Below are 8,371 nucleotides of genomic sequence, written 5' to 3' on the forward strand. Positions count from 1 at the left end.
TTCAAGTTTCTTTTTTTTCTTTCTTTCTCTTCTTTTTCTTGTTTTGGTTCCTTTCTTTCTTTCTTTCTTTTCTTTCTTTCTTTCCTTCTTTCTTTCCTTCCTTGCTTCTTCCCTCCCTCCCTCCTTTCTTTCTTCCTTCCTTTCTTTCTTTCCTCTCTCCCTCCCTCCCTCTCTCCTTCCTTCCTTCCTTCCTTCCTTCCTTCCTTCCTTCCTCTGTTTTGGTCTATATCATTCAGGTCATAACTCTTCTCAATGTCTGCTGATCCTTTCCTGTCCATTTATATTTAAGCACAATGTGTCACAACTCTGATTGAAAATGGCAGGCTTTACTTTATAGTGGTCAGCTGGAGGGAGGCTCCTGCTATTGGAATCCACAGGTCTTTTCTTCTAGACAGTGTTTTCCCAAGAAAGGAAACCTCTGATCTCCTGCCTGGAGGTTATAAAACAAAGTGTCAGGTTTTGTAGAACTGAGCTAGGTAAGTAAAGAGGATAAAGGAGACTCATAATTAAAGACATAGCTCTCACCATTTAGTGTGTAGATACACATTTAATTCTTCTGGTTTTAATATTTAATCCCATCCTCAACTTTTTCTGATATTCTAGAGCAGGATTTCTGAACCTCTGCATTATTGATGCTTAGGATTGAGTAATTCTTTTTTGTTTGGACCATCCTGTAATTGTAGGATGTTAGCAGCATCTCTGACATCTACCCACTAGATGCCAGTAACATCACCCCCACTGCCCAATTGGGGACAAAAAACATCTCCCCTTGGAGGCAAACTGAACCTCTTTGAGAACCACTGTTCTTAGGGAAGCCCTCTTATTCAAACACTCCAGAGAATAAGTGACTTGTCTTTTTCTGCTATGGGTCTGTGTATGCATATGAAAGATTAGGAGAGAGTGTTATTTGTCATGCTATACAGATCTAAGGATCTAACTAGATGCAATCTTTACATCTTGATCCCCACTGAATCTTGAGATATCTGCTACCTATAATTCCAGGAATTTTACTGGGTTCTGTGACAAGAAACCACTTGTTTCTTGGCTTCCATAATAAAGATTCTTACTCTTCTTTCATCTGCAAAGTCATAAAGAATTGTCCATCTGCTTTCAGCTTCAAAAATTTTCTTGATGTGTCTTAACTATAGTTATTTCCACTCCCATCCTCTTTGCGCTTGAGAGTTGAGAGGAATTTTTTTAACCCCTTTACTCTAATTCTTGTAAATTTGAAGAGAACAATTTATACATGTGTTCTCTGTCATGTTTTTGCATGATTTTTCAATATTAAATGCAAACCTTAATATAATGTCTGTGTTTATGGTTATGTACACAGAACTTGGAAGGTACATTTTATTTTTTCTAGAGTATTACTATTAATCCAGGAACAGGAATCCCTTGTATGTGCATGAAAAGGGGTGCTTATGTCTTTCCAAAACTCACATGTTGAAACCTGAATCGCCTATGTGGTGGTATTTGGTGGGGGTGCCTTTCAGAGGTGATTAGGTCATGAGGACTGAGCCTTTCATAAATGGGATTAGTAACTTCATAAGAGAGATCCCTCACCCCTTCTGCCGTGTGAGGACACAGTAAAAATAAGGGTCTATAAACCAGGAAGTGAGCCCACACCAGACACTGGATCTGCCAGCACCTTGATCTTGGACTTCACAGCCTCCAGAACTGTAAGAAATAAATTTTTGTTGTTTATAAACCACCCAGTCCATGGCATTCTGTTAGAGCAGCTCTAGTGGACTAAGACAAAGGGTACAGCTTATAAAGCTGGGTCTGGCAATAACTTACTTCTAAGTTTTCAGGATAGCTAGCACATTGCCAAGGCCATCATTAGTGCTCAGTTCATCTGATTGATTAATTGGTTCAGCTGATACTTACAATTGCTCCCTGAAGCTGACTAAATAAATATTAGAACACAGGGAAAGTGAGGCACAGAGAGGTTAAGTGACTTGTTTAAAATGACACAGTTAGGCCCGAAGCCCCGCCCACCCTGGCTGCAAGGGTTGCCGGGACAACCCCCATCTTCTTTAGGCGCGTTGGGCAAGCTGCCAGGCTCTGGAGAGAGGAGACGTTGCTGTCGCTGTTAGTGACTTGTGGCATGTTTCTGTGGGACCAGGAACTTAAAGATAGCCAGAATGGCAGAAAATGGTGATAATGAAAAAATGGCTGCTCTGGAGGCCAAAATCTGTCATCAAATCGAGTATTATTTTGGTGACTTCAATTTGCCATGCAACAAATTTTTAAAGGAACAGATCAAACTGGATGAAGGCTGGGTACCTTTGGAGATAATGATAAAATTTAATAGGTTAAACCGTCTAACAACAGACTTTAATGTAATAGTAGAAGCATTGAGCAAATCAAAGGCGGAACTCATGGAAATAAGTGAAGATAAAACTAAAATTAGAAGAACTCCAAGCAAACCCCTCCCTGAACTGACTGATGAGTATAAAAATGATGTAAAAAACGGATGTTTATATTAAAGGCTTCCCAATTTATGCAACCCTTGATGACATAAAAGAGTGGTTGGAAGATAAAGGTCAGGTACTAAATATTCAGATGAGAAGAACATTGCACAAAGCATTTAAGGGATCAATATTTGCTGTATTTGATACCATTGAATCTGCTAAGAAGTTTGTCGAGGCCCCCAGAAGTACAGAGACACAGACCTGCTAATACTTTTCAAGGAAGATTACTTTGCAAAAAAAAAAAAAAAAAAAGAAGAAGAAGAAGAAAGAAAGGAAAATAAAATAGATGCTAAATTACGAGCTAAACAAGAGCAAGAAGAAAAACAAAAGTTAGCAGAAAATGCTGAAATGAAACCTCTAGAAGAAAAGATTGCTTGCTGAAATTCTTGGGGGACTTAGATGATCAGACGTGTAGAGAAGATTTGCATATCCTTTTCTCAAATCATGGTGAAATAAAATGGATAGACTTTGTCAGAGGAGCCAAAAAGGGAATAATTCTGTTTAAAGGAAAAGCTAAGGAAGCACTGGATAAAGCAAAAGACGCAAATAATGGTAACCTACAATTAAGGAACAAAGAGGTCACCTGGGAAGTACTAGAAGGAGATGTGGAAAAAGAAGCATTGAAAAAAATAATAGAAGATCAACAAGAATCCCTAAACAAATGGAAGTCAAAAGGTCGCAGATTTAAAGGAAAAGGAAAGGGAAATAAAGCTGCCCAGACTGGGTCTGCTAAAGGAAAAGTACAGTTTCAGGGCAAGAAAACTAAATTTGATAGTGATGATGAACATGATGAAAATGGTGCATCTAGACCAGTAAAAAGAGCAAGAGAAGAAACAGACAAAGAAGAACCTGCATCAAAACAACAGAAAATGGTGCCGGAGACCAGTAATTTAGTAAACATTTTTTATTCATTTTAATTAGATTTTAAGCTGCTTTTGTCTTTGGAGGCTTTTAAAAAGAAAACCGAATTAGGTCCACTTCAATGTCCACCTGTAAGAAAGGAAAATTTTTTTGTTGTTTAACTTGTCTTTTTTTGTTGTTACTGTTATCCAAATGAGTATTTTTTTATGTATAATTCTGTTTGTGTTCTTTCAAATTATTCAAATATCAAAAGAAACATTCTTCCACTAAATTGCTTTTGTAATATGAGGATGTATTAGTACAAAGTAATAAAATGTATACTGCATAAAAATAAAAATAGTTTATTTAAAAAAATAAAATTAAAAAATATAAAATGACACAGTTTGCAGCAGATCTAAGACTAGAAACCTAGTTCATTTCTTTTTCACCTATTCTAGTCTTTGTAGAATTAGCATTTCACAAAGAAAGGTCTCACAGCAAAGATGAAATAAGAAGACTGCCTGTTGGTTTTAGAAAGTCAAGGCACTCCTAAGCCTTACTCAGTAGAAGTAACCCATGGTTTCCTGGGTGATGATGAGCCCTTAACTGTGTGCAGGCCCTGTGAAGAGATGATAATAATAATAGATAACACACACTGGGCATTTTACTGAGTGTCTGGCTCTATTGTAGGTTTTTGTGTACTTTACCTCACTGTGTCCTCACAACAACTTCTCAAGGCAGGGCTCTGAGTTGGAAGACAAAAGCTGAAACTAGAATCCCTACTGAGAAATGTATTCTTCTAAAAGTATTAGACTTACCCTTTCAAAAAAGAGAAATTATAGTTAAGTGTTTATGAATAGGAGAATCTCAAAGTCCTATGCTCTCCCCATTGGATGGTAAGCATGGTGCTACCAATATGAACTCATAGTATAGGAATCAAGTCTGTGCATTTTGCTTGTTGGTTTAAAATTCAGTTAGGTGACCCTAAATTTCTAGCTCAAGTCAAAATCCATAATTTTACTTGCCAATTTGGCCACCTGGATGAACCCATAGTTTCCTCATACAGAAATTTTGCAGATTGATTTATTTTTTTACCTGTTGAACATAGCAAACCTCTTCAAAACACAGTAGCTTAAAACAACAATCATATTTTTTTAGCTCAGTATCCTGCTGGTGGGTAATTTAGCTTGGGCTAAACTGTGCAGTTCTCATCTTGCTGGGATCAGCTGATTTCACTCAGCTGAAGTTATCTGGCAGTTGTCTGGGGGCTGATTGGTCTAGAAGGGACTTTGCTGGTGTGGTAGACTGAATAATACCCCCCCTCCCACTACCAAAATGCTCACTTCCTGGTCCCTGGAACCTGTGAATATATTATTTTATATAGCAAAAGGGATTTTGCAGGTGTGATTAAGTTAAAGATCTACAGATGGGGGAGTGTAGTGGATTATCCAGGTGGGTCCGGTGATATCATCACAAGTGTTCTCATAAGAGGGAGGTAGAGGGAGATGCTTCTACAGAAGAGAAGAAGGTGATGTGATGACAGAAGCATAGATTGCAATGATGAACTTTGGAGATGGAGGAAGAGCCCATAAGGCAGGGTATATAGTCAGACACTAGAAGCTGAAAAAGCCTCTCCTCAGAGCCTCAAGAAGGAACCAGAACTCCTGACACCTTGATTTTAACTTAGCAAATCTGATTTTGGACTTCTTACCTTCAGAATTATAAGATAATATTTTTTTGTAGTTTTAAGCCACTAAATTTGTGGTAAATTTGTTATAGCAGCAAAAGGAAACTAATACAGCTGAGATAGCTGGAATGACTGCGGCCCCTCTCCAAATACATGTTCTTCCTTCCTGCCTTCCCTCCTCAATGTACATCCTACCCTCTAGCCATACTGAACTGCCACCAGATCCTATAGCATTGCCATAAAATCTAGAAACATAGATAAGTTTATTTTTTTATTATTTGTATTTACTTCTGAACACCCAGGCTTACTTTTTTATGGGTTACGTTAAATGTGAAGATTTATTCAGTGAAAATCAGAGGTATAATTCATCTAAAGCAATGAATCATAGATGCATATGCAAAGATTGATGGAAATACTTCACTAATGCACTGTATTCATTGTAATTTTGTGCAGCCCATTTAACTGCACCATTAGTAAGGAGTACCACATAGAACGTACCATGTGATGTTTTTGAATATGCCATGTATTTTAATGTAATATCAATAATTCATTTGTAAACATTTATATGTATATTTTTCAATGTTTATAGACGTTATGGACACCATGAATAATGCCCATGATGTTCCATGCTTCCCTGTGTGAGATGCCCTATCCCCCCTTGATGGCTTTACTATATCCTAATTTTCCTTCAGTACTTGGATCAATTAGTTTCTTTATGAAACACTTCCCTATCACTCAATCCTAGTGGCTACATTGCCATCAAACCTCCTCCTTATTCCCTTGATCTTTTGAATTTAATAAAGTGTAAAATGAAGTGTATTCTATAAAGGATTAATACAGGATACATACCTTAAGCAAAAGTTGACTTCAACATGACAGGTGCTAATATCTCAGGGAAGGTAGAAACAAGTCTAATTGGTGTTAAATAAACAGAAAAGCTAGTCTTCTGAGAGTTAAACTGTCCACAAAAGGTAGATAAGCTCCTCTCAGATAATAGAGAATTACAGAAGTTAAATTATGTGCTTGAGAGATGCAGTCAATCAAGTCCATCAGCTGGTTAAAAATAAACCTAGAGATGTCATCACTATAAATTTATTTTTTATCTAGGATCTTTCCTTTCCCATTTAAAATCATTCTCAAATCTTACATTTTCTATGAAGTCTTCATCTACTAATATGCATCTCTGTTCAATGTTCACAATTATCTGTACTTCACCCATTTTTTTTCTTTTTTCATAAGCATTGGGGCAGAGTCCTACTTTATCTCTATGATATATTCATAAAGTGCAGGGTGCATTCACAAAGCTTCATATATAATCATAATAACAATAATCTGTATTACAAATGACAGATATAGAATTGCTATTCCATACCTCAAAATCTCAAATCAGAATAAATAAATCTCTATGCATTTCATTAAAACATTTCTCTCAAATCTGGTTTGTGGAACATAGATAACAATCTACCTATTCCTGCAATGTTTTTTTTTCATTGGAAATGTGTGTAGCAATTTCTAATACATGCTCACACAAACTTAGTTTGCATTTAGTAAATAAAGTCAGACGTTTTATAAAAACAATGAATTGGTTTTATGTTTCATCTGCTTGATGGAATATTACATAGCCATTAAAATGATGAATGTGCAGACTATCCAGGTACATGAAAAACAATATACTGTGAGAAAAGTAATACACAGTGTGATGATATGATCATATCCATTGTGTGCATTGTTTGTTATATGTAAAGCTTGGAAGAGGCCACAGAGCAGTATAAACAGCTGTTTTCCTAGGAAGCTACTGTATTTTTTTTCATATTTGAATTTTTTTTAAAGCAAGAGTGTTTAGGTTGGGATTAACATATACACACTAGTATATATAAAATAGATAACCAACAAGGACCTACTGTATAGCACAGGGAATTATACTCAGTATTTTGTAATAACCTATATGGGACAAGAATCTGAAAGAGAATATGTATAACTGAATCACTGTGCTGTACACCTGAAACTAATACAACATTGTAAATCAACTATACTTCATTAAAAATACAGTATTTATTGAAATAAACGTTTACCTTACCAGACATATAGATTCTTATAACTTATGTTATGTCCATACAAATAAAAATGGATGTTTAAAGGCAGTTTCTTATCTGTAAAATGAGGACATTGGTTAAAATCACCTCTGGGCCTCCTTTGATCATTCAAGATCAGTCATTCATTACAATATTACTAGGAAGGAGAAGGTTTTCCTCTTTATTTTCATGACTGCAAGAGGAAATTACAAACACTGTCTTTTAGAGTCAGATGGCTTGTTTTAAATCATCCCTCCGCCTCCAAATAGCTATTGAATATTTGACCTGGGACAAGTTGCTTACCCTTCCTAAATCTTGGTTTCTTTACCCATAAAGTGGAGGTAAGAAAACTTTCCCTTATAATATTCTAGAGAGGACTAAATGAGAAAAAGCATATAAAGCAAGTGCTTTGCTCAGAACCTGGTACGTATTAAGCTTTCAATAAATGTAGTTATCCACACGTATCTTGAGGCCATACCTGATTTACCGATAATTTCTTTTTTCAAAGAAAAGCCCAATGAAAGAATATGCCTAAGAATAGTACTCTGCAACATTTAGGCCATTCTAGATGAAATCTCAGTCAACAGGGAGTTTCTTTTCTTTTCTTTAAAAGAAATGATTTCATATATTCAAACTTAATTCATAATGAAAGCAGGTTTTGCATGATGCCTGTAGTAGGTGAACTTTCTGCCGATGGGGCTTTGTGATAGAGTTGCAGGTATCCTGAGAACACAATGAACATTTTGTGAATTGATTCCTTTTGGTGAAAGGCAGTGGAATTTGGGACTAAAGTCTTTAGACTAGATGAAATGTCAGTCACGGTGTATTCAACATTTAAATATTTGAATAGATCACTTATGAGCTTTGTCATTCTCTTCTCCATCCTTCTATAAAGCACGTCTAAAATGCTGGGTCTGTATTTTGAGTGCGTCTTGTGTTCCCATCCTGACTGTAAGGTTTAGTATAAAGGTGCAGTGAAGAAAAACAAACAGGTAATCAAAAGAATGATTAAAATATGGTCAGATTTCTACATAATTTATATGTCTTACACATCTATCTTAGCCTCATTGTCAATAGGTTTAGAAAAACCCTCCAACTTACTAAAAGGGTGCAATTAAAGGCTTTTTGAAACCATGTAAGGGAAAGGCTTTTTCTCATCTTTATTATAAAGGTATACAGCTCTCTCTCTTACAGGGAAATATTTAACCTATCCTTACCTCTGTGAGGTCCACTCAGAGAACAGGCAAGAATTTTGAAACAAACCTCTGGCTCGCCAGAATTCGCAATCTCTGATATGT

At 36.2% G+C, this 8,371-nt stretch overlaps 1 pseudogene across 1 annotated transcript; it reads left to right on the plus strand.

Annotated features, from left to right (window-relative positions):
• Positions 1 to 2,107: 2,107 nt before the first annotated feature.
• On the plus strand, positions 2,108 to 3,598 carry LOC309806406 (lupus La protein homolog; annotated as a pseudogene). The gene has a single exon. The product of its transcript is annotated as a lupus La protein homolog (transcript).
• Positions 3,599 to 8,371: the final 4,773 nt, after the last annotated feature.

Source organism: Mesoplodon mirus, assembly GCF_964341445.2.
Source record: "Mesoplodon mirus genome assembly, chromosome: 6".
In the NCBI taxonomy this organism is placed as follows: Eukaryota; Metazoa; Chordata; class Mammalia; order Artiodactyla; family Ziphiidae; genus Mesoplodon; species Mesoplodon mirus.